Source organism: Lepidochelys olivacea (assembly GCF_965140295.1).
Source record: "Lepidochelys olivacea isolate rLepOli2 genome assembly, chromosome: 7".
Classification (NCBI taxonomy): domain Eukaryota; kingdom Metazoa; phylum Chordata; order Testudines; family Cheloniidae; genus Lepidochelys; species Lepidochelys olivacea.
Genome location: NC_140417.1, coordinates 8,933,313 through 8,961,087, shown reverse-complemented (window position 1 = coordinate 8,961,087; position 27,775 = coordinate 8,933,313). Strand labels below are relative to the sequence as shown.

At 44.2% G+C, this 27,775-nt stretch overlaps 1 protein-coding gene across 3 annotated transcripts in view; it reads left to right on the top strand.

The window, feature by feature from the left end:
- Positions 1-27,775, top strand: part of TAFA4 (TAFA chemokine like family member 4) — a 112,374-nt gene that overhangs the window by 42,105 nt on the left and 42,494 nt on the right. The window lies entirely within an intron of this gene.

Genomic DNA, 27,775 nt, shown 5'->3' with positions numbered 1-27,775 from the left:
TTCCATCTTTTAGGTGAAACAATACATTGATGATCTTCCTAAGCCTCTTCCAGTGATTTGTCCAGGTGGAAGCTAAAGGATCCCTGTGTTCTTGCCAAAACCTTCTCTAATTAAAACAAGTTCCAGCAACCTGGATTTGAACTCCATACAGCTGCTGTATTTGTCTACATGCTCATGCTAATCAGCATTGTTGCGTCTTGAAGAGTTGTACAAAGCACTAACTTGGATTTGTACTATAAATAACAATCAGCTGCCACCCAGGTATCACCTGGGGTTCTCCAACATGTGAAGCCTCTTTATCAGGCTGCTATGTGTTACCTGGCACTGTTTTTGCAACTTGAAAACATTGAGTGCACTGATTGATTCATGAGCTATTGCAATTTAACCTTTCTGTTGTTCAGAAAAGGTCTCAAGCTCACTTTGATGCCTGGAGTAGTAGGATTTATGGGAAATTAAACAGAAAAGAAACGGTAAACATTAGTTATTTGAGGACTGATATTTGCTGGGGAAAACTGACATAGCTCCAGTCATGTCAGTAGGAATGAACTGATTTACACTAGCTGTGGATACGGCCTAATATGTATGGTTGGATGTAAATCTGATCTGAAACAGACGTGATAGCTTGGTAGTACGTGTGCTGGAAGTGCTTGGTTGCTGCTGCTTGCACCAACTGATAGATGACCTTCTAATTAGGTAAGACACACTGTAAAATGTTCTGTACCTGGCTAAAAAGTTTCAGCACTTCAGTTAATTGAACATCATAGGATGATCTAGTGCTACCCTTGTCTCTCAGGTAGTCCTTTTCCTCCTCTGTGGAAATGGCTCACATTACAGGGGAAAGATTGGTTACAGACAATTGCACATTGACCAAGGGAAGGATTGGATGCAGACAATTGAGTGTGGCCTCTCCTGAAAAGTCATTTCTGAGCAGCAGGTTCCTGATCCGACCCAACAGTTGAATTTTCTTTCTAGAATGCAAGAAAATTAGCAGTCGGAAAACACGCTTCTATAGATGTTGTCATTCAACCAAGAATTCAATCACAGCCTTGTAAAAATTAGCTTTTTCATGCCTTTTAAACTGCACTTTACAGACAATCCCAAGGGAAATACCTGTGACAGGAAGAGAACATCTATTATGTGTATGCATGATGGGTGTTTATGAAACAGTGCAAATGATGTCACTTTGCATGTCAGAATAATTAATTGCATATTTTGAGTTGACAAAAAAATTCTTTCTCTCCATATCAAGCAGCTATTGTAGAGTATAAGCAACCTACTTGAAAATTACATCAATCTGCTTAAGTGGATCACTCTTGGGTTGGTCCAAGACACATACAACTAATAGACTCTTAAACTTTTGCTTTTTATGATAAATTAGGCCAGAATCTGTGGTGCGAACTCAGGCAGAGCTCCCATTCAACTGGAATTTGACCTTTGTTTTATATAAGACTGTGTATTTAAGTGATTAAACTTATCTATTGGTACAGAAGCAATGACCCAATTCTTGGGTGGAGGTCTAGGAAAACATCGATAGGCTGCTTTCAAAGTGGCTGGGAGAAAGTGTTAACCATGGAGGCACTGAGAGGGCATAAGAACAAATTCAACCTTTCATCTCAGTGCAGAAATCGTCCTTCGCCCCTTTGTCAAATAGCTGCAGTGTGTCGTTCACATGGGGAGATAAGAAATATGTCTCACTACAGTGACATTACAATGGAAATCTGAGCAAAGGTTAAAACTGCACCATCTGTGTTCGAGTTCACTGTACACCAGGAATGATCGAGGGGAAGAGACTCACAGATTAGACCTTCCTTCCCGACATTCTGCTCCCAAAGAGCTGTTCTTTAGTTCCAGCAACTTCTGAGGATTTTGTACCTTCTCCCTCCAGCCCCAAAACAGCACCACTGTTTTTCAAAAGTGATCGTGTAAGAGGAACCTTTTGCCAGTAGGTAGTAATGTTCAGTCTCCCTTTTAAGAATAGTTTCACTTTAACAGGAGTCCACAGAGCTTGGTCTGGATAGACTCCAGAAGGAGAGGCTGCACACCTTCTGAGAAATGCTTATGCACACTGAACAGGTAACATTACAGCATGTTCATAGTATCCCCCAGGGGCCTAGCTTTTCAAAAGAAACTAGTGGTTTTGGGTTCCCAGTTTGAAACATCTTAAAAGGACCTGACTTTCAGAAAGTGCCGAGCCTCCACCCCTGAAAATCAGGCCCCCTAAAATGTCTCAAGTTCCCAAAGCACTGGTCACTTGTGAAAATGTAGATCCAAATACCAGTATTATTACTGAGGAAGGTGATTAACCCCTAATGACAGGGGCTGGTAGGATTCAAGCTGGAAAACCCTGTTAGGTTCCCCCCCCTCCCCTTTTTAAGACCCTGATTCAAGGAGAGACTCCCATTGACCTCACTGGTGTTTGTATTCTTTATGGCCCAGACCAAGTTCTATAGCAGTCTCGCCAATACTCCGCTTGCACGAGTGACTCTGTCCATAAGAAGCCAGCAATCAGCAGAATGCTGTCAAAGTGGAGAAGGTATCCTGGAACATCTTGTCTGAGAAATAGGATCTAGGCACTACAGTAATACGAAGACTAGAAAAGCCAAGGGTTAATCTTTGCACCCTCTCTCTGTACTGCCCCACTGCTCTGTCTCCTTTGTTTTGCAAAACATCCTTCACTGCTGGAAGGCAGCAACACAGCATAGACTGTCCAGATACAATGCATTAAAACTAGAGCTCCGCGATCCTGATCTTGACCCCAACATAGAGGCTTGGGCTTGTTTGTACTTAAAATAGTGTAATCTGTTTGACGTACATTTCGAAAACATGCTTTAAGACAGAGGTAAATAAGCAACAAGCAGGAAGAAATATCATCCCTATACTGTGCTGGAATGGGGTGGGGCCACTTTTACTCCAACAAGGTATCGTTTCTGTCTTTGTTCAGCAGTCCTAGATGGCAAGTTAGAATGTGTGGAATAAATGCTTTCTCAGCTAACCGCTAATTTAGAGGCAAGATTTGCAGGTCAGTTATTTTTTGTTCACTGCCTCTATCACAAGCCAACTGGGTAGCTTTGGCTTTCTTCATGCTGTGCCTTGTTCCTTTACTAGCTACCTGAAGTGCTCCCACCCTGGGTCTGCTTGCAAGTGGCTGGGTAGTGTGACCAAATAATACTTGGCTTGTTCTTACCCAGCAATGGAAAATCCGTGTTCTGAAGCCCGCAACCTTCTCTAGCGACTCCTTAAAGCAGAGCCCTGCTCTGTATGGTTTACACAGGAACAGCGATTTATAGTGAATGCAAGGGCCAGCTTTCATTTGCAAACGCTGATGGGGCAGGATTGTACTCATATTGATGACCATTTTCTGGGATTCCACTAGTGTTCTACTTTGCATTTTTTAAGTGTAACCCTTCTGCCCGTCAGAGTTGGCAGCAACAAGGGCCAGGTTCAATATCTAGGGGTTCCATTCCAATAACACAATGCAAACCGGCTCGAGCCCCCACCCAGTGACCTGGGACAAATATATACCACCTCCGCTGGGCGCCTCCAAGAGGCAATACTTCCCCTCTCGCAAGCACATAGTCTGAGTGTAGCAAAAGCCTTTTAATAACAGAGAGAAACAATGTGGCATTATGTTGGGGAAACACCACCAACAGGATTCATAACACAACCCATGAGCAAAAAAAAAACCCACCCCAGGCAAATTGGGGCATGCCCTTTTCCTTTTGGTTCTTGAGTCCAGCAACCCCAAATCACCCAAAGTCCCAAAGGTCCAATGCCCCAAAAGTCTCTGTCCCTGGTCAGGGCAGCCCCAGAGTTCGAAAGTTTATCTGCAGAGCTTTACCTCCCAACCTGGGTGGAAATGGGACGGGGGTAAGAGGCACCTTACATGATCTGAAGCTGACTGCTCCATAGCGGCGCTCCACTCCGCCAGCCGCCCCACAAACTCCTTCGCTCAGCTGCACTCCGCTCTGCCAGCCGCCCCACAAACTCCTTTGCTCAGCTGCGCTCCGCTCCGCCAGCCGCCCCACGAACTCCTTCACTCAGCTCCATGGCCCACAAGCAGCTCCTGCCATCCACACACTGATCCGCGTTGAACTGCTTCACCAGCTGTCCCGCAAACTGCTCCACAATATATCTTCAGGCTCCCCCACTACTTAACACAACACTCAGTGATTTCAGCTCTTAGGTGAATTCAGTTTGTAGTAGGGGAGCCCCAGTGCTGGTGCACTATCAGCCCAAAGTGAGCTCAGCAGCCTCTAACTAGACTTCTAACGAAATCAAAATTAGCTCTGATATTCCACAGTGGAGAGAGGAGGAAGTGCAATTAGCATGTAAAGCCCTCACCAAGGGGCCTATGCCACCAAGTATTACTACTTGTCCCCAGCCTCTCTCCATTCACACAGTTTTGGAACCCATGACCCTTGCCTAGCGAGTGCTACTTAGTTGATGGTGAATCCCTCCAGCATAACAAAAGGCCACGTACAGTTCCAAGCACAGTTCCCATAATCAGGGTAATAACAATTTATTCTTCCTGCCCCAATAACAGAGACACTGGGGATCCCACAGCAGCCAAAGTGACCATTTGGGCAGCTATGGTCTCATTCTAGGCGTGGTGGGTGTGCCTATGCAAATGAGATCGGCCCCTGAAGTTCTTTTCCACAAGTTGCCACACCTCACCACCAGATGTCAGGGTGGAGCTCATCCTGACACTGCTTACATAAGTGATGCATGAATAGGGAACACCAAGATATGTAACGGCTTGGTTTTTATACAAACCATCTTAATGAATAATACAGGAGACATCGAAAACAAAGACTCTCCCTTCTTGCTTGCTGGGCTTAGGGAAAGAAGTGGCTTTTTCAAATGTGCTTTTCCCCCTTCTCGCAGTGCTTTCCCGGGAGGTGTTAGCTCTGCCTAGCAGTGGGACCATCAAATTAAGTCCTTCGTCCGCCATGCGAGAACCTCCTGTCATTTAGTGTGTGCGAGTGTTCTATGTGTATGGGCAGGGAGCAAAGAGCTACCGTTGATGGACTGGCAGACTGTCTGCAGCACCAGAAGAGAATGTTTGGAAAATCATATCTTTAACCAACTCCCTTTCTGTTCAGCAAACCAAAGCTGAAGAAGCAATCATCAGCCTGGCAAAAGCTAATGTAATGCACGGGCAAAGTGTGTACTGTCCCCCTCTCTAGTGGTTAGTTAAGTACAAGATAACGGCCTACTATAGCTGACAGCCTAACTGCTGTCAGGAGTTAATGGGTGTGTGTGTGTGTGTGTGTGGTGTTGGGGAAATATTACATAAGTAAAGTAGGGTATGGTTTTGGGAATCTGATCAGAAACAGGGGAAAGAGTAGTGTAGCAACACAGTAAAAGTCTGAAAGAGAGTGTGTGTGTGTGTGTGTGTGTGTGTGAGAAGGACTGGATGTTGTTGGGGTGGATTAGGGAGCCGAGTGGCAGCCAGCAGAACAAATGAAATCTTTGTAACCAGAAGGGCAAAAAACAGAGGGTCATTCCTTAAGCACAAAACTGCAATTTGTGTTTCAGTGTATATGTCTAACAATGTTTGCTCTGCTGAGATTCCTTCTCATTCCTATGAACTTGAAATGTCATTGTCACTGAAACTGAAATTCAAATGTATCTTTCTAGTAAGATCAGTGAGGGACATTCTCCTCTCTTGATCATGTTTTTGTGTCAGGCTTTTTTGCTGCAGACTCAAGACAACAGTTCAGCTCAGCCATGAAGACTGTCAACTTCATGGGTGAAATCCTGCTCCCATTGAAGTCAGTGGCAAAACTCTCATTTGACTTCACTGGTGCCTAGACTTCACCCTATGTGTTTGATTGAACACCTTAGATTCCAAAAAATGCAGTCATGCAATGCATGCCACCAACAATGCAGCTTTCTGGCAAGAACCCTCCTGCTGTGGTTCTCCCCATGACATTTGCATGTATGGGGACAGTCGTCGTTCCAAGCTGAAGGTGCTTTAGTCAAAGTGTACTTCCAGCAGCCTTTCAGTTCCACTAGAGGGCCCTGTGATGCTAAAAACCAGCTCTGATAATGCAGAATAGCAGACAGGCAGGAAGCTCTGTCTCATGATCTAAGTCATAACTGTGCATTTTACTAATTAGAATTGTGAGCCCTTTGTATTTCCATGAGGCAGACATGGTTAGTGCACAATATGCTTTAGCCCTTTGTTCCATTTAGCTCCTCCTATGTCTTAATGTTTTATTCAGTGTTCGCAAAAAGAAAAGGAGGACTTGTGGCACCTTAGCGACTAACCAATTTATTTGAGCATAAGCTTTCGTGAGCTACAGCTCACTTCATCGGATGCAGTATGTGGAAAATACAGAAGATGTTTTTATACACACAAACCATGAAAAAAAAAAGAGTGTTTATCACTACAAAAGGTTTTCTCTCCCCCCACCCCACTCTCCTGCTGGTAATAGCTTACACTCTCCTTACAATGTGTATGATAATCAAGGTGGGCCATTTCCAGCACAAATCCAGGTTTTCTCCGGGAGAGGGGAACGCGACCTGGATTTGTGCTGGAAATGGCCCACCTTGATTATCATACACATTGTATTGTTTCATATTCTCTGTGTATATATAAAGTTTGCTGCAGTTTCCACGGTATGCATCCGATGAAGTGAGCTGTAGCTCACGAAAGCTCATGCTCAAATAAATTGGTTAGTCTCTAAGGTGCCACAAGTCCTCCTTTTCTTTTTGCGAATACAGACTAACACAGCTGTTACTCTGAAACCTGTCATTGTAAGGAGAGTGATCACTTTAGATAAGCTATTACCAGCAGGAGAGTGGGGTGGGGGGAGAGAAAACCTTTTGTAGTGATAAACACTCATTTTTTTTTCATGATCTGTGTGTATAAAAACATCTTCCGTATTTTCCACAGTATGCATCCGATGAAGTGAGCTGTAGCTCACGAAAGCTTATGCTCAAATAAATTGGTTAGTCTCTAAGGTGCCACAAGTACTCCTTTTCTTTTTGCGAATACAGACTAACAGGGCTGTTACTCTGAAACCTGTTATTCAGTGTTTGTTTTATTACACTGCTACCAAATATAAAGGTAGCCGCAATATGAAGTCCTGGCTCTTCAAGTACTAAAGTGCGAAAGGCAACTCCGTTTTAACAATAGGATCCCTTTACAAAGACAGAGTTCTCTGCGGGAAATTTTTTTATGAGCAGAAATAGAAGGAAAAAAACCTTGTTCCTATTTTCTGTAGTGTTTATTCATTTTAAATAACAATAGGGGCTTGGTACGCGGAGGATAGATTTTGACAAAGACTTCATTTTGGATGCATGGGTCTGCTACCACTAGGAAGTAATTCAACGTTAATTTGGTCTTTTTATAATGTGAAATATAGCCTCTGGTGTAGTTTTCCACAAAAGTGCACTTTCGCCTTGTGGAATGTGATCGTATGTGAATAGACTTTTGTATTGTAAAAAGCCAGAAAAAATTACAGATTAACTGATTAATGCAAAGCTTTTGCATAACGTGTTTCAGGATCCTGAAAAAAATACTGTCCTTTCTCAAAGGAAGGGGGGCTTTCTGAATGATTGTCTCATTTAACATACACACGGCCAACTACAGTGTAGCAATCTGTGTAGCACGAGGCTGAAATTATGCTCTTTCCCACAATATCAAGGTGACCTTATTCTAAAGCCATTGGGAAAAGCTTGTGAAAATACCAACTTATTTTATTCATTTTACATTGACAGCGTCATTTTTTATAAGCGAGCTATCTGCAATAAATGATACAGCCTCACATCTCATTGACCAAAGTCCTCACCAAGCGGTTTTTTTTTCCTCTTTGCCTGATCTATTTTTTATAACTGTCTGGGCTTTTTTTAAAAAAAGAAAAAGCTGTAAAAGAGCAGGATCATGCAAATATGAAGGGAATGGAAGCAGTTTCTTCTGTTGCACTAGAAGGCTGGTGTGGCTGGGGCCTGGACCTGCTTGATAAATCAAAATCCTCAGCCAGAATGGAAAGGAATCTCCTCTTCAGCATTCATATGAGTGAACTGAGCATGGTAGCAATGGAGCATGAGGGGGAGCAGGTTTTACTTCTTGGATGGTGGCTGGCACCCATGACAACCTTGTGAGGTGTGCCGGGGAAGTCAACCAGTCATTAATGTGTCCAGTATTTCTAGTGAAGACAGAACTGGGGAGGAAGGAAGGTTCTGGGGCCTTGAACTGGAAATCAGACAATTCCAATTCGATTCCTGGCTCTTACAGGCTTCCCAGGTGACCTGTTGCTTTAATTTAGATGTTCTACATAGGCCCAAAAGGTCAAAAGTTTTAACATGACCCTGTCACTGTCCAGCATTAAACCATTTTAAACAAGGTTCAGGGTTTGATATACAGAGACCTCAGGGCTGCTTAGTACCATGGCAAAAATACCATTAAAATCATTTAAACCTTTTATTAAAGATACAGAAAAGATGGAAAAAGCATTGACACGTTTCAAATGTAAAGTATGCCTTTAGGCTTTTGTTTAAACCATATCCTAGGTTTCTGTTTCCTTTCCCTTTTAACTGGAGAGGTTTTGTAAGGAAAAGTGGCTTGTTTGACAGTCTTTGAGATGGTAATACCTGTCCTTTCTGGGGAAAGGAGGAGAAGTGAGTTGGGATGGGTATCGTTAAAGTCTGATTCTGTTTCCTGGAAGATAAAACGAGATGCACGTGGAAGGGGAAAGAAAAGAACAGTGAAGATAGAAAATGTAACTATCTTTGGTGTTGAGTCTCACATGCAGCCTCGCTGCTGGAAAACCACAGGCACTGCACAATGTCTCATCAGCCACTTCGAGACCTGGCGAACTTGTACCAGCATTGGGCTGTTTAGGGCATTGCTTTTAGCAGCCTCTCTGGTCACCGGCTCAGAGAAGCATTGCAAAGTATACAGTCTTGGGTGGCTAAGCCAGTCTCTGATTAGACTGAAGGCCAAAGGAGAAGGATAGGAAAGAGAAGAAATAAGATGGAGAAGAAAAAGTACTCTGTGTGTGAGAGAGAGAGAGAGAGACACACACACAGTCTCACATCCCAGGTGGTGGTTGGGATTCATCTTGATCCGGTGGAACTGGTGATGTCATCACAGTCCCTCTCTTGGCCAGGTCTGGTCAGGACATTTCTTGAGACTCACTGTATACTCCTAGGGACATTCTGTGCCAAAACATTAAAAATCCCACACACTATTTTTAAATTCTGCAAAATTCTTCAAATTTTATTGATCAAAATAGCACTACATATTCATGCAGGTTTCAATTATTTGGGTAATTTATTTCAAAATACCTGTCAGCATGTATGTCTATAACAAGACCGACACTCACAAAAGTTCCCCCAGGAGCAGAGAGTTAAAGAAAACCCTATGCCAACCTAGTTCCCATTTCTCTACCCCCTCCCCCCAGAGCCCAGCCACAAGGCCCCCCTTCCCCAGATACCCACACCCTCTCCCCTCCAGAGCCCATCAGTGCCCCTCTCTCCCAGCCCAGATACCCGTCCCCTCCCTCTCCAGGGACCCAGAGGGAGAAACAGCCTGATGCTTGCTACCAGGCTTCCATGCAGTTGCCTGCTTATCACCCTCCGTCCCTCAGGGCATGCTGGGAACTGCAGCTGCCAGGAACCCTCATTTCCCCCAGCAGTGCCTTCTATGTGTGCGCTGGGCTCTGCTGGGTCTAGTGGCCCCTAGTGGCAGCTAGCAGCACTGCAGCCCATTTCTGTGGGGGAAAGGGAATTCCATGCGCATGTTAATTTCTGCAAAATTGTGCAGTGGTGCAGAATTCCCGCAGGAGTATACACTCTGCTCTGCCTGAGGGGAGAGAGCCTGCCCCACTCCTACCTCCTCAGAAACACCCAAAGCCCTGCCCTTCCACGCTGGGCATGCTACAGTAGCAAGCGAGCGGGACAGTGTGTCACTCTCACACGCATGACTGCCCATCTTTCTCCCCCACACCCACCCCAGCAGTGATTTACCTTTCTACGAGCTGCTCCGGGTGCCCAAACCAACCTGCCTGTGCTGCCAGGAAGGGATATGTGACTACTCTTGCTGCTTCCTTTTGCTTCCCCATCAGAAGTCATTTTTCTGCGGGGAAGTAAAGAAATCTGTGGGGGACATGAATTTTGTGCACATGAGGTGATGCAGAATTCCCCCAGGAGTAACTGTAACATCATTGAGCCTTTGTCATTCTGATCCCAGCATCTCAAGAGATGATGTGGGTGGTACTCATGTTAGGGAAACTCACTTCTTCCCTTCTTTTAGTCAGCAATGGTGGAATAGCTCATCCCCTTATTATTTCGTCCACCAATTAGACCTAATTTCCAACACAACAATTTTGGTTAATTGAATTTTGGTTCCACGCTTTGTTTACCAGACAGGATCTTAACCCAGTACTTCAGTTATATCAGGAGTCTCTTTGTTTGGACTAATTCAGGTTTTCAGAATTCTCAAAAGGTTCTCAATCTTTTCCTTGAATGTCAGGTCCCTTTCATCCCACTGTGTAGTGTCTGTTTAGATTGTAAGTTGGTCATGGCAGCAGGGACTGTCTCTGCCTATGTGCCTGTACTGTGCCTGGCAAAGTGGATTTCTGAGGTTGGTTGGAGTCTATAGGTGCATCTGGAATGCAAATGATGATGATAATGGTAAAGGGTATAATATTAACTTAACCGGAACTACAAGAAACACAACTGGAGATTCAGCTGATTTTGCCTTTCTGCCGAGTGTTTGGAAATTATTGTACTTGTAAAAAGTAGGATGAAGGAAATCATCTAGATTAATGATTAACAGGTCAAAACTTTTCATTAATTAATCTGGGGGGTGAGGGTGGGGGGCGGGAGGGTGGTTTGTCTGGAGCCTAGAATGGCCAGGGAAAGGGGCTGAAGACCCTTTCACTTCTGTTTAATCAGTTTGAATTCAGCCTAGTGGTGCTCAGTGTTGGCCATCAGAACACTATCATGGGGTTCAAAAGGGAGCTAGATAGATTCATGGAGGATAGGTCCATCAATGGCTATTAGCCAGGATGGTGTCCCTAGCCTCTGTTTGCCAGAAGCTGGGATTGGGTGACAGGGCATGGATCACTTGATGATTACCTATTCTGTTCATTCCCTGTGGGGCACCTGCCGTCGGCCACTGTCAGAGGACAGGATACTGGGCTTGATGGACCTTTGGTTTGACCCAATATGGCCATTCTTATGTTCTTAACAGTGTTTGGTAGCCTGTGTCTATTGAAATCCGTCCTTTTGGTCCAGTTCCCAGTGGACAAACATTCACCTCTCTCACTTCACCAGTACGAAGGGCCCACTTTGGCAGCTTTGTAGCTAGTCTCCACCGAGATGCCCAGGACTGAGTGGAAAGGAGAGTGAACCTGTAGAGGTGATCTCTTCAGGTCTGAGCACGTTACGGGGTAAGTAGAGAAGCTCTGTATTGCCAATGCACATGTTGCGGCTCGTCTGTGGATAGAGGACTTCACACTCCAGAGCTGTCTGTCTGATACCTCTCACTGAAGTTTGTACAACCCAGAATATTTGGGACAACAACTCTCAGCAGAAAAGGTTAGATTTTACAATATGACCTTTATTGAAGAGGAGACCAGTCATTGTTATGGAACTCGTAGCAGAGGTACCGACTTTCTAATATGTCGGTGGGTGCTCGAACCCTGGCTCTGCCCCAGGCCCCACCCCGCCCTGCCTCTTCCTGCCCCCGCTCCACTGCTGTCCCATTCCACCCCCTCCCCTGAGTGTGCCTCTACCCTTGCTCCTCTCCCTCCCCCCAGCGCCTCCTGCATGCCGTGGAACAGCTGATTGTGGTGGGCGGGAGGCGCTGGAGGGAGGAGGAGGAGCTGATGGGCGGGGGGGGGGGCTGCCGGAGAGTGCTCAGCACCCACCATTTTTTCCCCCATGGGTGCTCCACCCCCGGAGCACCCCCAGAGTTGGCGCCCATGACTCAAAGTGCAGTGCGCTGCAAATCACTGCTGTGTGGAAGGATGGAAGTTGCTCTAGGGCCTGATTCGGGTACCCATATTCATGCTGAGTAGCGCTTACCTGAGTAGCCCCGGGTTATCGAATAAGGGCCTTAGAACGAACTTCAGAATAGGACTCTGAAGTGGCACTTAAGTGATACGTAGGCCTTGTGCGGCACAGGGATGAATTTCACCCTGAACAAATACCAGCCTACAGTCTGATAACAAATCCATGGAAATCAATGAGTCTTTTCATTGACTTCAGTGGGTTTGGATCAGGCTCTTCGCGACTGTCTGAATATTTCTTGTCCTGACCTCTGTTTCTGTAAACCAAAGAATAGCTAATTTATAGTGGGTGAAGCTGTCAACAGTTCCTTGGCATTTTGCTTTGGTCAAAGAGCCTCTCCCAAGTGCTGCTTTTCAAAGTGAAATGCAGCTGTCTGTTTTTTAGTTTACTGCGGTAATCTTGCATTCTTTCAGAAAAGTGACAACCCCTGGAGGACAGTGGAGTCTAAATGGGGAGATTAAGCATGTCTTGTTGGGTTCAGCAGGGTAATCTCTTCTCATCAGACTGGAAATGATATCCATCAGCACAAGAATGGATGCCACGCTCAACATTCATTATCTTCCTGGATAGCAATCTTTAACAGTACTCGCTAGAATACAAAAAAATTATGAGCAGGCAACTCCAGGATCAACATTTCTATTACCTGGTATCTGACCCACCTTCCTTTGGGGGTTTCCACTTTCATTTTCCTGCGGGGGCATCATCCACATATCGGTGGATCCAATGATGTCCATTGCTGTCATGGTTATATTAGAATTTTAAGCCATATTGTTTGATAAGTAGGAGGAAGAGTTTCTATTTGTTAGTCTCTAAGGTGCCACAAGTACTCTTTTTTTTCTTTTTGCGGATACAGACTAACACGGCTGCTACTCTGAAACCTGTCATTAAGCTTTTATGTACCTCTTGCAATATTTCATCAGCATCTCTCCCCATAATCCTCCTAAAGGCAATCTTCTCAAAGGGCACCATGAGACCCCCCCATAAGTGCTATGGAAAGATATACCCTGCTTTTATTTTCTGCTTTGAGTGATGACGCGAGTCGCTAGTATATTCAGTAGGTCACAGGTAAGGCTTCTGGTATGGAATGGCACAATCCTCATCATAAGGTATTTTCGTTATGTTTTTGTCTTTGATTTTGTTTCCTGTTATGTTTGCTTGAAGTCCTGCTTGGCAAAAATAAACGTACTTAAAAGATTTAACGTAATCTTTTGCGCATGAGGGCGATCAGCTAACAGCACAGACTCAAACCCTGAATTGTGCAAACTGCCATAGACCATCTACTCCACCTACACCCTTGCTCGTGTAAACTCGTGTGTCTCAAGAGAAGCTCTGGGGAGTTTCTGATGTGCTCAAAGATTGGACAATGCTGAGACTGGTAACCCCATTTTCAGTTGTGCACTGAAGTGACATGCCTAGTGCATCTCTTAGATTCTGTTCTTTTTCAGCCTACATTTTCCACCCCCCCCATGACTCAAGTCCTGTTTTTTCAGCCTACTTTTTCCAGTTCTCCGCCCCCCCCCTTACTCAAGTCCTGTTTTTCAGAAGAATATTGGCTCAGCTGTGCCGAGCTTTGCACAGGCTGTAGAAAGCACAATGAGCCTTCCTCATGCCTCCCGCCCTTGGGCAGAGGCTGGAGGCAGCATAAGGAGTTAAACACAAGGACGCAGGCTCGAATGTTAGCCTCCCCAGAAAGAGCCAAGCTACGTCCCTGCCCCCCTTCACATCAGCTGTTGCTGAAGAGCCAGAAATTGAGTCCTACGAGATCTTTGTTGGATGTCAGACAATGGCTGATGCAGCAGGTTCAATTGCTGTGGGACACCTTTGAAGGAGCAAAGACCATGCCTCTTGTAAATCAGCCCCCGCTGTGTGCACCCATTCCCCACTGTTTTACAGTGTCACGCACACAGTGTCATTAGAAGGTGTCATAGCTTTCTTTGTTCCCTTTAAAGAAGTCCTCGGCAAGGTCCAGTTGGTACACTAGGCACGGTCTGAAAACGCAGGAGCATTTGGACCCATGTGATTACAGTTCACATGAACAGTAACTTTGGGAACATCCTGATTTGTGCTTTTTTAAATGACAGAGTAAATGTCACCAATGGAAATGATGAGTTTCCTTCAAAGACTTGACATTTTTGAAGTGGTGGGGCCCTCTTCAGATGAGATGCACCATATAGTCTCACTGGCATTTGTTGTCCTTTTCAGATACCTTTCCCGCCCCCCCCCCCAAATCAGTTCATTTGAGAATGAAAGAAATAAAAAGGTAGAGTAATTTGGCATAGTGCAACTGACATCACATTGCTCCAGTGATTTACACCAGCTGAGGATCTGGCCCAAAGTCTGTGTACATAAATATAGATGTATCTTTCTCTTGCTAAGTCATCTAGCTGTAACAAAAGGGTTCAAATTATTCAGTTTTTCTCATCCCAACTGTTGTGGCTGTACAGAGGGGGGCCTGCTGGCTTCTGACTCTGTTCTGTTTGGAGTTGGTGTTGCTAGAATTCTGAAAATTCACGTTACCTGCAGTGATTTTTTTCCTTTCAGATTTTTTTACATTTCTAAGACTCTTGCTTAAAAAACAATACCATGATTGTGCTGGAAGTTGACTTTTAGAGATTTCCCCAGCTTGGCTGTCTGTCAGGATGAGCTGTCTGAGTTTGGGAGTGCCCTCTCTTGAAGATTTTAATAACTTCCTTGCATTGTGCTCACCTCTTTGATTTTTATCATTTCATGGAACTGGGCAAAGGAGAGGGAGAGATTACAGTAATTTTTTCCAGCCTGCCCCCATGCTATGTTTCTGTGTCTGAACTACAGAAGAAAGCATTTGTGTGATATTTCTGTTGGTAATACCGTGACAGGGGTGTGGTGATTTTGTTGTTGTTGTTCGTTATTTCCACCGGAAATGCAAAAAATGCCACCGAAGGCAGACATTCTGTTGAAACAGTGTGAAAATGCTGGCATCAGCAAAATGCAGTTTACTCTGAGTGATGTCCCAGTCCCCAAACGAGGAGCCAAGATGATTAGTCTGCAGCATACGAATAACTCTGCTGTGCTGATGTCAAGAAACATCCCTTTTATCTGACTGAATCGCATGCTAGTTTGTGCCAAACTAAACAGAGATATACAGTTTACTGTGAAAGCATACCCCCCTCCAATGGGAAGAATCCACCTAAATAGTGGAACAGTGACTATCAGTGGGACAAAAACTAGAAGCATTTATCCAGCTCCCACAAAATGTGGAGATTTGGATTAGCTGGGACCTGGATCAGAACCAAACCTGGTTTTGGTTTTGCAAAACCACTCCAATTTTTGTCTGATTTCTAGAAGTGACCATATTAGGCAGTACCCGGGCTACAGTACTTCGTAGACTGAAACATGGGCTTCTTGACACATTTTTCTAAGTTTCAAAACAGCGTTCTGACTTGAAGAAAATAAAATGCAACACATGCACCCATCATTGGAGGATGAGCTCCAAGGCCAACATTTAGCCATGAATGCCTAAAGTAAAGCACCAGATTTAGGCTCCTAATAAATGGGTTGACATTCAGAGGTGCTGAGTACCCAATGGACTAGATGTAGGTGCTCAGTACCTTTTGAGAATCAGGCCACTTGTTTCAGTGCCTAAGGAAGATGCTGCTTAAATGCTCAGTTCTAGAGAGAAACATTTGGGGTGGCATATTCAGCTTGGCCCCAATCATGCAAAATGCTCAGTATTTCTTGTTTACATTGTGATAGCTCCTCAGAGCCCCAGTCATGGACCAGGATCCCATTTTGTTAGGTGCCATTCAAACACAGAACCAAAAAGTTTTCCTTACACCAAAGAGTTTACAGTCTAAGGGGATGTGGGCAGTGCAGACATCTGCCAGCAAAGCTATGTGGGTGCAGGATGTGAAGAGGTATGATCCCTGACTAACACAGCTGGGTTGGCAAAAGCCCCCAGTGCAGTTTTACCAACTTATTTTTGCCAGTATAGTTTTTCACTTTGGGGGTGGTGGAATAAGCTATATTGGTAGAAGTGGTAGGAGCACTTTTCTGATAATACTATACTGGTAAAATGCTCCTGTTTTAAACATGACCTGAGTAAACACTTGTCCATGGGGTAACTTTACTCACGGGAACAGATCCACTGAGCTCAGAGACTACTCATAATAATAATAATGCCTACCTACTTATAAAGCTCTTTTCATCTGTAGCTCTTTAAGTGCTTTACAAAGGAGGTAGGTATCCTTATTGCTCAGATGAGAAAACTGAGACACACTCAGGTGAGTAAAATTATCCATGTGCATGTTAGGTATTTGCAAGTTCAAGGCCTAAGGGATGAGCAAATTGGATTAGGTGCAGAACTGTGCCCAAGATTTTTTTAGTTTGCCTTGTCTTGGACTTTGCAGCTTAGCTCCTGTTTATGCAAAGTATAGACCAATTGCTTAAATAACATCACCAAACTAGTTTTTGATAGCTGCATTTGCTGGCTAGCTGCTCCAAAGCTATGCAAAATTCCAGGCTGACAAATGATTGGTAAGCGCCGACTGAAATTATTTTCAGTATTTCCTAGGCGTCAGTCCATTAGCTAAGTTGGCCAAAAGGCCATGAACAGAAATGGTATTCTTGAAATATTATTAGCATTTTGCAGTGAATGCTAACTACTTACGTTTACAGTCTATTACGTTTTGCTCACTGTATTTTATTATGGAATGTGACAGGGGGACTCTTAGACAGAGTGTTGTGACATAGTAAATAGTATTAGCAAGTATTATTTTATGCCCGATCAAGGAAAAACTGAGTTGTGAAATGATGAAACCAAGCAGGGAACAGACAATGCGGTGGGGGGGAGGGGGAGGAGAAGAACAAGTTTTTGGTGCTGCTCTAGCAGATGGTTGTAATAAGAAAGCGGACATTGCTAATCACCAGACTGTGGTTTCCCCAGGATGGGAGTGTGTTGGAGAGAAGAAAGCAAAGCGCCTCAGCTTCTCTTGCACTTCCATTGCAGGGATTGGCACAGCTGCTGAGAGTCTACTCCAGTGGGTAACAATTCATCTCCTGCAGGGGGCCTCTACAAGACCACCTGTCACTTAAGCCCCATTCACGGTAGTATTGAAAGGGTGCTTGCCCTGGCCCCCTGCACAGGGGTGATTTCACCTTCATGCCTGTCAGCACTACTCCTCATTATTGCCCATAGCGTCGCTAGCCAGCTCCAGAAGAGCTGGGCAGAGGCAGGGCCGTGATCCAGACTGCCCACTGTACCAACCAGCAGAAATGTTGGTTAGTGCCCACTGAACCCCCTCAGGTGCGACACCCTGGCCAAAAGGGCAAATGTGATCCTTGGATGAATAACCAGAAGAATCTCAAGTAGGAGCAGAGGTAATTTTATCTCTGTCTTTTGTATCTGTGGTGTGACCGCTGCTGGAATGCTGTGTTCAGTTCTGGTGTCCTCAACTCAAGATGGATGTTGGTAAACTGGTGAGGGCTCAGAGAAGAGCCATGAGAATGATTGGAAAACATGTTTTAGAGTGATAGACTCAAGGATCTATTTAGCTTAACAAAGAGACGGTTAAGAGGTGCCTTGGCCACAGTCTAGAAGTACCTGCATGGGGAGCAAATATTTGATAATGGGCTTTTCAGTCGAGCAGAGAAAGCATCATCCAATGGTTGGAAGTTGAAGCCAGACAAAATCAGAATGGAGATAAGGTGTAAATTTTTAACAGAGAGGGTGATTAATGATTGGACCAATTTACCAAGGGGCATAGTGGATTCTCCGTTACTGGCAATTTTAAAATCAAGATTGGATGTTTTTCTAAAAGATCTGCCCTGGGAATTATTGTAAGGGCAATCTATGGCCTGTGTCATATAGGGGGTCAGACTAGAAGATCACAGTGGTCCTTTGCACAATGGTCCCAGAGTACTTCAGGGGCAGTACAGTTCCCCATTGCTCCTAATGCAGGGGTCAGTGCCTTAAAATTGGGTCCTAAAGCAGAGTTGGGTTCAGTAAGATTCTGGTTCAGATGCTCTGATAAATCCAATAATCTGTTTTTAAGTCTGACACCCTTCTTTGCTTTTGGCTCTGGAGATGCCAAAGTTGCAGTGGGGGAGGTTTAGATTGGATATTAGGAAAAACTTTTTCACTAAGAGGGTGAAACACTGGAATGCGTTACCTAGGGAGGTGGTAGAATCTCCTTCCTTAGAGGTTTTTAAGGTCAGGCTTGACAAAGCCCTGGCTGGGATGATTTAACTGGGAATTGGTCCTGCTTTGAGCAGGGGGTTGGACTAGATGACCTTCTGGGGTCCCTTCCAACCCTGATATTCTATGATTCTATGATGCTGTTTGGCTGGGGAATGAGAGGCAAGTTTACAGGAGAAGGTATTTTCTGTCCATGCTGGAAGGCAAATGGTGTAGAAGCAAGGAAGTGCACAGATCTAATCCTCCTGCTGCTGGTGCATTTATTGTAGAGTTTTGTGTGTCACTAGAGGAGTTCTAGGCTGCAACTCACAAGTATATATTCATTGCAAATCTTATTTCAGAGCATTCTTTTGTAATGTGTTCCTTAAATATCAGACTGTCACTTCTCTCCACCCTTTGGGGTTTTTTTCTCCTCTGTATCTGATTAAAAATTGATAAGTAATAAACTAAAGAAAAATTGTCAACGGTGCTGTAACATGCTGTAAATAAAGTGTAAAGGAAAAAAATGGATGAAAATGAAAGACAAGGGGATATGACACACACCGGGATAAACACTGAACCTTGAGAGGAGTATTGGTGTATAAAGAATGTCATCCAATTCCAAAGAGCTCTCTTGTGCTATGAGAGCTACTTGTTGTTTTTTCTGCATAAATCTGATGACATAAACTATCCATGCTGTGACAGAGAGAGAATGTCAAGCTGATTGATAAAGTGAGCAGGACATGACAGTCTGCAAGGAGGACGAAAGGCAAAAAATCATTTTCGGTGGAGACAGGGTCTCATGATAATGTTTAGCGCTTGATAAGCGGCTTGAGGATCAGAAATCAGATTTAAATTACTGGGTGATGAAATGAGATGGAGATAAATAGGTCTGTTCTAGTGATTACATCCCCTCTTGACTAGAATCAGAGATTAAATAATATATTGCACTTCTTCAGTTAATTCCATTTTCCTGTTTTCAAACAAGGGTTGGAATCCAAAACAATTTTAAGCAGTAACCCACTGAAAATGTGCCAAGACAAAGATGATTTTTCATGTTACACACTGTAGCAATCTTGTCTGTATAATGTTTATATGCATTTATTAATTACTGGCTCTTTGCTATTATAGAGCCATCTTGTTAATGTTTATTTTTGAGAGGTTTTTTTATAAACCACAGCTTCGGTAGTAAAATCCAAGACATTTGTTTACTGACCATAAAATTGAAAAGCTCTTCAGAAATATAAACTAACTGGACCGTAGTGCTGTAAGAATTAAGCACACTGTTGGGGACCTTGGGCACAATTCTCTTCTCGGTCCAAGTGACACTGAACACAGGAGTGGTGGGGCAAAGGCAGGTATAGGCTACACTTGCAGATCCCTGCCCTGTGGCTGACCAAGGTCTAGTTTGGTTTCCAGCAGCCTCAGGGCTGCTCTAAATTATGCTTAGCTGCCCATAAGCCCAAGGGAATATTCTAGAAGCTAGGAGTTGCTGGAGAGTAGAGTCACTCTGGCTGTGTTTCCACATCTCCAGGAATGCCCCCTATACGAAGAGCTTCAAGGGGAGGGAAGCATAGAATCACTGTGCTGGCTTTACATTACTTGGGACTTGTCCTTAAGCAGAAGGAAATCCTGTGTGACCAGGTAAACTGGCTTTATAGCCCCTTTGCACCACGGTGAGTGGAAGGTTGTTCCTGGGCTGAAAGTCCAATGAGCATGCGAGGGTCAGGAGTTGGCAAGCTAAGGGGTCAGCGGGCATTTGGGATCCACCACCAAGAGAATCTTGATTGCTGGCTATTGTTTGGGAAAGTTCCGACCATGATAAGAACAAATGGAGGTGGGACTGTTCCAAGACTGGATGCAATGATAATTTTAAATCTGTTGTATTTCCATAACACATCTTATGAAAGTATACAAAGGATAGGGGTGGGAGAATAACACACAGGTGCAGCAGTGTTTTACTGGCAAAACCATGCTGAAGATATGGCCTGACAGATTCATCCTCATGTTCTAGCCTCAACATGAGGCGCCCCCCCCCACACACACACTTTCACATGATTTGCTGCAGGAATTTCCACATGTTGATGCCTTGTTGTAAAAGCCCATTAACATCAGGAATTTACCTTTGTCATAGATTGTTCTCTGGCAACTTGTCTTGGCTTTAAATTATCATGGCCTCTGTTTCATTATTCACCAGTAATGATGTGGATGATGAAAATGTAAAGCTGTCATTTATCAATTCAGAGGCCTTCAGTTACCTACCATGGGGTGTTTAAGTAGAGAAAAGAGAGAATCAAGTTTTAGTATTTTATTCAGCTTTGTTGTATTTCAGAGCCATGGAGCTTCCAAGTATTACGACAAGGCAGAGACAGGAATTTAGGACCAGATTTGTAAAGGTATTTAGGCACCTGAAGATGCGGATAAGCACCTAGTGGTATTTAGATATTTACAAAAGCCTAAGTACCTAAAGGTGCCTAAATAGTGTTGTAAAACTGGCCCTTAGAGCTCAGAAACTGATATTTTCACTTGGTGAATTTAGGTGCTTTACAAAGATACGGTACTTAGGAGGGAGGCTTTTCATTCTCCTAATTCAGGGGAAAAAAGATATATTCCCAGTATTTCTTATGGGTTCTCTGGGAGGCCTTGCCCCTGATACACAGATTAATGTAGAAAACAGCCTTTTCTTCCACTTCATCTTTTAAATTCCATCGGTCTATTCAGGCCAGAAAGGATCATTACTATGTTACAGGCTGATCTCCTGTATGATACAGGTCATAGGACTTTGCCCAGCAATTCCTGCTTTGAGCCACAAAATCTTATCACAGCTGAAAAACACATAGGATCAAAATGGAAAGAATCAGCAGAGCAACTCTCACAGGCAAAGTACTTCTTCCATCATAGTACAATAACAGTAGACAAGCGCAATTATATCTCATTAGGATTCTTTAGGAGCTGACTTGTTCTTTATTCCTCTGAAAGTGACAGCTATGCTGAGTTTTGATGGCAAGATGCACAATAATTTTCAGCTAAGCATATGACAAGAACCCACATCCCATACCTTATAGTGGTCAGCCATCTTTACTCACTGATTTAAAAAAAATCATCTTCACCACTAGGAGGCAGTACAGGAATATAGCAACATGTTATGTTCAGCTTCTTGGCTGAATAACATACAGAGCTGTCCAATTTAGAACATATTTCCCCCAACGTTAAGGGGTTTTGTTCCTATTTAATCTTCTATACTTTGTCACTCTGCATCCATGAGACACAACAACTATCTAATTTCCTCTGTTGCATCTGAAAAAAAAAATCCCTGTACTGGTTGTTAAAAGACCCAGGTGGCTGAGTAACTACATAGTACATTAGAGATGTACCAGGGTGAATTTCATGGGTCATACTGCAGCAATGAACAGTCCAGACCATTGAACATTCAGGTCAGAATTTTACCTGGAAAGATAACTGGCACTGAATATGAACGTTTCCCCTCTGGTTTTTATTAGGCTATATCAAAAGCAATTAAAATATGCAGGAATTTACTTCCAGATAGCTCAAACAAATAATTTAATTGATCACCGCTTAAAAATTATCCCCATCTTAGCTGGTTTTGTAAATATATTTGCCCTTCAAAAGTCCCATTGTTGTTTAGAGCAGCTTCAGCACGGATGTGGTGATTTAAAAAAAGCAATCTACTTCACTAAAATTTGTAACAAAATTTTGTATTGCATTGCACATTTGCAGCATAAAATGTTTCATAGCTAAACATCAAGGTTTTATGGTGTAGTTTTGTGCACACGCTCCTTCATTTCAGAGTGTTTGCATTTAAATGGTGGCCAGCTAGTCTCTGAAGTTAACAATCTATTAGAATGAAAATATGGGAAATTGACATCAGTGTTGGTGCTGTATTTTCAGTCTATTTGTTTGTACAGTCCATCTAGCAGGAGGGGAGAGATTCACGTAGTAAAGGCGCTGTCTGCAGTGTGATAGATTTGAAGTCTCCAGGTTCACGAAGGTGAGATTTCTGAGAAATGCAACATTTGGGAGTGACCCTAAATCAACAGCATGAGTTTTTTTTATTATCCTTGGATTTCTAGTCTCCTGACATCTGTGGGTCTGGTGACAATGTGTTCTCCTGTATTCTAGATTACTTTGTAATAGCTGTGGTCAATTTCAATTCATGTTCATATGAATATCATACTCTCTATCTTTGGAGTTGGTTCCTAGTTTAAGAAGAAGTGATCTTATTTTTCCAGGGCATCTGAAAATGGTATTAGAGTCCAGTGGATAGGCAGTGCTATATATTTCCAAACAGGGAATACAAGTTTGAATCACACCGTTTATTTCCCCCTACAGGCAGCAGGGTCTCCATGCTGTGCAGCCGGGAATGGAGAGTGAACTGTGATTCTACAGGTTTCAGAGTAACAGCCGTGTTAGTCTGTATTCGCAAAAAGAAAAGGAGGACTTGTGGCACCTTAGAGACTAACCAATTTATTAGAGCATAAGCTTTCGTGAGCTACAGCTCACTTCCTCAGATGCATATCGTGGAAACTGCAGCAGGCTTTATATATACACAGAGAATATGAAACAATACCTATTCCCACCCCACTGTCCTGCTGGTAATAGCTTATCTAAAGTGATTTCCAGCACAAATCCAGGTTTTCTCTACAGTAGTTCTAGCAGGACCGTTAGGAATCCCAGCCAGAGGGTATCTGTTATGACACCAGGCGAGCGTGTATAGATCAGGGGTAGGCAAACTTTTTGGCCCCCACTTTGGGGTTCTGAAACTGTATGGAGGGCTGGGTAGGGAAGGCTGTGCCTCCCCAAACAGCCTGGCCTCCTCCCCTATCCACCCCCTCCCACTTCCCACCTCCGACTTTCCTCTTCAGAACTCCTGGGACACCCCGCCCCTAACTGGCCCCCCTGGGACTCTCACACCTATCCAACCCACCCTGACCCCTATTCACACCCCCGCCCCCTGACAGGCCCCTCAGGACTCCCATGCATATCCAACTGCTTCCTGTCCCCTGACTGCCCCCTTACTATGCCACTCGGAGCGCCCGGCTGGAGCCAGCCGCGCTGCCCGGCCGGAGTGCTGGTGGCATGGTGAGCTGAGGCTGTGGTGGAGGGAGGACAGCAGGGGAGGGGCCGGGGGCTAGCCTCTGCGGTCGGGAGCTCAAGGGCTAGGCAGGAGGCTCCCATGGGCCAGATGTGACCTGCAGGCCGCAGTTTGCCCACCTCTGGTATAGACAGTGAAGTGAGGGGAAGTTATATGAATTTTCTCCTTTAGGCCTGTACAATTAATTTGGTCCTTAATTTCATGACAAAACACATTCTTTGCAACCTATCTCCAAACTTGCTTGGACAGATGGAGATAAAAAACCTTTGTGAAATTTATTGGTGTGTGTAGTAGCCACATACACTGGCTACATAAATTATCTTGTACTGCGCTATGGAAATCGCGGCTGTCAGGCTTATAAAATTGTCAGAGCTGTTTGGGTCCCCTGGTTAGTTTAAAAACCCAAAGGTAGAAATCTCTTTGAAGGAGGATTTCTAGGAATAAAGAGATCTCTTAATTAGGGTTAATTGTGTCATCCAGCTAAGGTAACTGGTTATCCGTATTAATCTAGCCCTGCGATTGACCCTGTGGGAATGGTGCTGCTGAATGCCCCAGGTAGCTGATGATGAACGAATGCACATGTTTTAAGGTCCAGGGAGAGGACAGTTGGAGTCTATTTTGCTGACAGGCACACATGCGTGCGCACACACATAACTTGGGAGTTTTAAGGGCAGACCATAACTGTCGACTGGGATTCCCCTTGTACATTTGCTAGAAGAGGATGCAATTGCACATCTAAAGAGATGATTAATGTAGTTGAAATAGTTATGTGAACTGGTTGCTATTAAGTAAGATCCCTATGTTGGTGTCATCTGCTGTGCAGCAGGAATGTTTGGAGCTTGGGAAGGATACTCTTTTGGTTGCTGTCATAAAATAGCTTGTCTTCCTCGTGTCCGGCTGATGTATTTCATTACAGTTCATTCTGATGTAGGATGATAACTCTTCTCAGGTGATCTAATGGCTAGAACAATCTGACGAATTCAGGAGGGACCTTGAATGTTTGCACGTCAGACCAAATGGGTCTGTTGCAGAGCAAAACTGAGAGCAGTGGTCTGCCATTTAGGGGAGGGTGGAGGGATCAGTATTCGGGCAAGCAAAAGCTTAAGGCAATTTTCAAAAAAACGTGAAGAATCAGTTAAGTTTCAAAACCCCGTAAATTATAAACTTCTGAGTGTTACCCAAGCTAGATGAGATGGGGAGTTATTTAACATCAGGAAGGTTGGCTTCCTTTTGCGGACGCTGGCACAGGTTTAGGACTCAGACTGGCAATGGAAAGCTAGCTGAAGCAGCTATGACTGCTCTGTAATTTCAGCCTTTGTAGCATACCTCTCGAGCGAATACCTGAGCGGTCGACTTATCAGATCTCTTGATTTCTGCTCAGGTAACTGATTCTAGTGCTATAAAAACTCCACGGCCCACCTGTGCCACCACTGTTTTTCTCATATAAAAGGCAGGCCCAATGTTAGCGGGTAGCAAGCAGAGCATTTGCCCAGGCCCCAATGCACACAGGGCCCCCAAAGCTACGTTGCTCAGGCTTTGGCTTCAGCCTGGGGTGGTGGGACTCAGGGCCCCAGGGATCAGCCTTGTGCGGTAGGGCTTCTTTCAGCCCTGGGCCCCAGCAAGTCTAATTGCCAGCCCTGCTTGGCGGCCCCCCCGAAACATGCTTGCGGTTCCCCAGGGGGCCCCAGAGCCCTGGTTGAGAACCACTGACTTAGATGCTTCTGAAATCCCACTTGTCGAAATCTGCCCCCTGTTAGTTGCTTTGATTATGCTAGTGATGCCACTTTTCATTCCAAAATGACAGGGAAACAGCGATGGCAACTTGCCTATCGCATCTTGTTCGTCATGTTCAGTGCCAAAGCTGTGAAGTGTATTTTAACAGTACGCCATAAATAATTTCAAGATGGTAATACCGTAACGTTGGAAAACAAGTATTTAGTTAGCCAAACCAGATGACTGCAGTGCAATGCACTGCTCGAGAAGAGATGCACTTTCATTTCTCAGTCTCACGTTTGAATCCCAGCAGGCAGAAAGGAAAAGTCTACCCTTGAAATCTGAAGGAGGCTAATTTGAGACGTCTTGTAGCTTTCTTTGTGTAACGGTTCTAAGCATTCTTGCCCCTCGTGACCTAATTATGTCACCTGCATGCTGCACAACTTTGTGTTTGAAGCAAGACTGCCACAAGGCATGTGAGCTTTGTAGTGAAATTCCCCATAAATTGGATTTCGTCTCTTTGCTTCACTATGAGCTGCTGACTTCAACAGTTTACCAAAGGTTGGAAGCTCAACTCTTTTCGTTTTGTTTTGTTTGTTCCTTCCAAAAGGCCAAGGATGTGATGATAAAACCCGTAAGTCTTTTTAATCGTTACCGTGTAATTAGAGCTCAGAGAGGCTGGAAAAAGATGTCCTGTGAGGAAGCTATTTTCCTTTAAAAAACTCTCCGAACATGTAAGTGAACCTTGATAGAGCTTTAGGGGAAAAACAGTCGTGGAAGTTAGGGAGGGAGGGGAAAAATATCCAACAAAATCAAGGCTTACATGTGCTATTTTTATTTAGGGCTGGAAAGAAAAAAAAATCTCTGGCACCACTCGGACTCATTTGCAGATAAAAACAATTGAATACTAATTATTTCGAAAACGCCTTGTCAGAGCAAGAGAGACTGATTCTGTAGCCCAGTGGTTAGGGCCCTGATACGGAAGATCTAGGTTCAAGTCTCCGTGTCCTAACCACTACACTGGTGGCTATTCTGGGGTGGGGGTGTCCCTCCGATTTACTGTGGAAACATTTCAATAAATTCTTTGGTTTAGTCTCTGTGTGGGACAAGAAGAACATTTCTCACCGAGCGCTAATATTGGCAGCTTTCTCCCTTTGTTTCTCTCCACTAATCTCACGATCTCTGAAGTCTTAAGCATTTGAAGACAATCCTATCAGTGCTTATATCCCTGGTTTTATTTCACACCTTAGCCAGCTTATTTCAGCTTTACATGCAGATAGCTCTGTTTTTTCAAATGAGGTTAGTTATTTTTGTGGGGGTTGGGTTTTACATTTGTTTTCATATGAAACACATAAAACAAAGCCCCTGAGTGACAGCCCTGGAGAACGACAGCTCTATTTAGTCAGAGTCAAGGCTTTCCCACAATGCCTTGCCGATGTACCTTAACTCGAAGCTGCCTCTAGCAATGAGATGGAGGTGTGATTCTACCTTTGCTCTCTCTCTTTGTGTCCATTACACCTGGAAACTGGATTGAGACTGATTTCCCAAAGGGCCAGAAGATCGATTAGATATTCATTTTTTGGTTGCTACTGACCTGAGCCACATTTGAATCCGGTGAAAGGTTCTAGGTCCCATTGCCAGTTCCTGGAGCCATCCAGTCTCCTGCTGCCTGGTTTTCAGGTGGTAAAATTATTCTTTCCACAACACACACACCTAACACATTACATTTTAGAGAAGCTAAAATAAACAGAATTTAAAGTTTTAGGGCCAGATCCTCAGCTGGTGTAAATCAGCCGAACTCCTTTGGCTGAGAATATGGCTCATAACATTTCGAAGGAACGCACAAAGGTGCATTGATCCAGATTGATCTTTGATCTTTCATCTGTCATGAGAGATTCTTAGTTCCTGTGAAAGTTGTGTGAAATCTCCATTATTTGTTACGTTGTGAACAAATTTAATTGCTCAGGGTTTAGCTGATCGCCATATTTGGGGTCGGGAAGGAATTTTCCTCCAGGGCAGATTGGAAGGCCCTGGAGGTTTTTCGCCTTCCTCTGTAGCATGGGGCACGGGTCACTTGCTGGAGGATTCTCTGCTCCTTGAGGTCTTCAAACTACAATTTGAGGACTTCAATAGCACAGATATAGGTGTGAGGTCTTTTTTAGGAGTGGTGGGTGAAATTCTGTGGCCTGCATTGTGCAGGAGGTCAGACTAGATGATCATAATGGTCCCTTCTGACCTAAATATCTATGAATCTATGAATCTATGAAAATAAAGTTATTGCACCAAATGCTCCACAGCACGAAAGCACCAGACTATAAGGTCTGCAAACTGAACCCCTAAGGGTATGTCAACGTTTGGACCAGGGGGGTTGAGTCCTAGCTCAAGGGGACATACTCATGCTAGCTCTCATTGAGCCAATGTGCTGAAAGCACTAGTGTAGCTGCAGCAACTAGTGGTGGGCAGGGTTAGCCGCCCTGAGTACAAACCTGTCTGGACCCCGGGCATACTTATGTGGGCGGCTAGCCCAAGCCTTGTGTCATAAATATAAAGGGGAGGGTAAACCCCTTTAAACTCCCTCCTGGCCAGAGGAAAAAATGCTCTCGCCTGTAAAGGGTTAAGAAGCTAAAGGTAACCTCGCCGGCACCTGACCAAAATGACCAATGAGGAGACAAGATACTTTCGAAAGCTGGGAGGAGGGAGAGAAACAAAGGGTCTGTGTCTGTCTATATGCTGTTTCTGCTGGGGATAGACCAGGAATGGAGTCTTAGAAC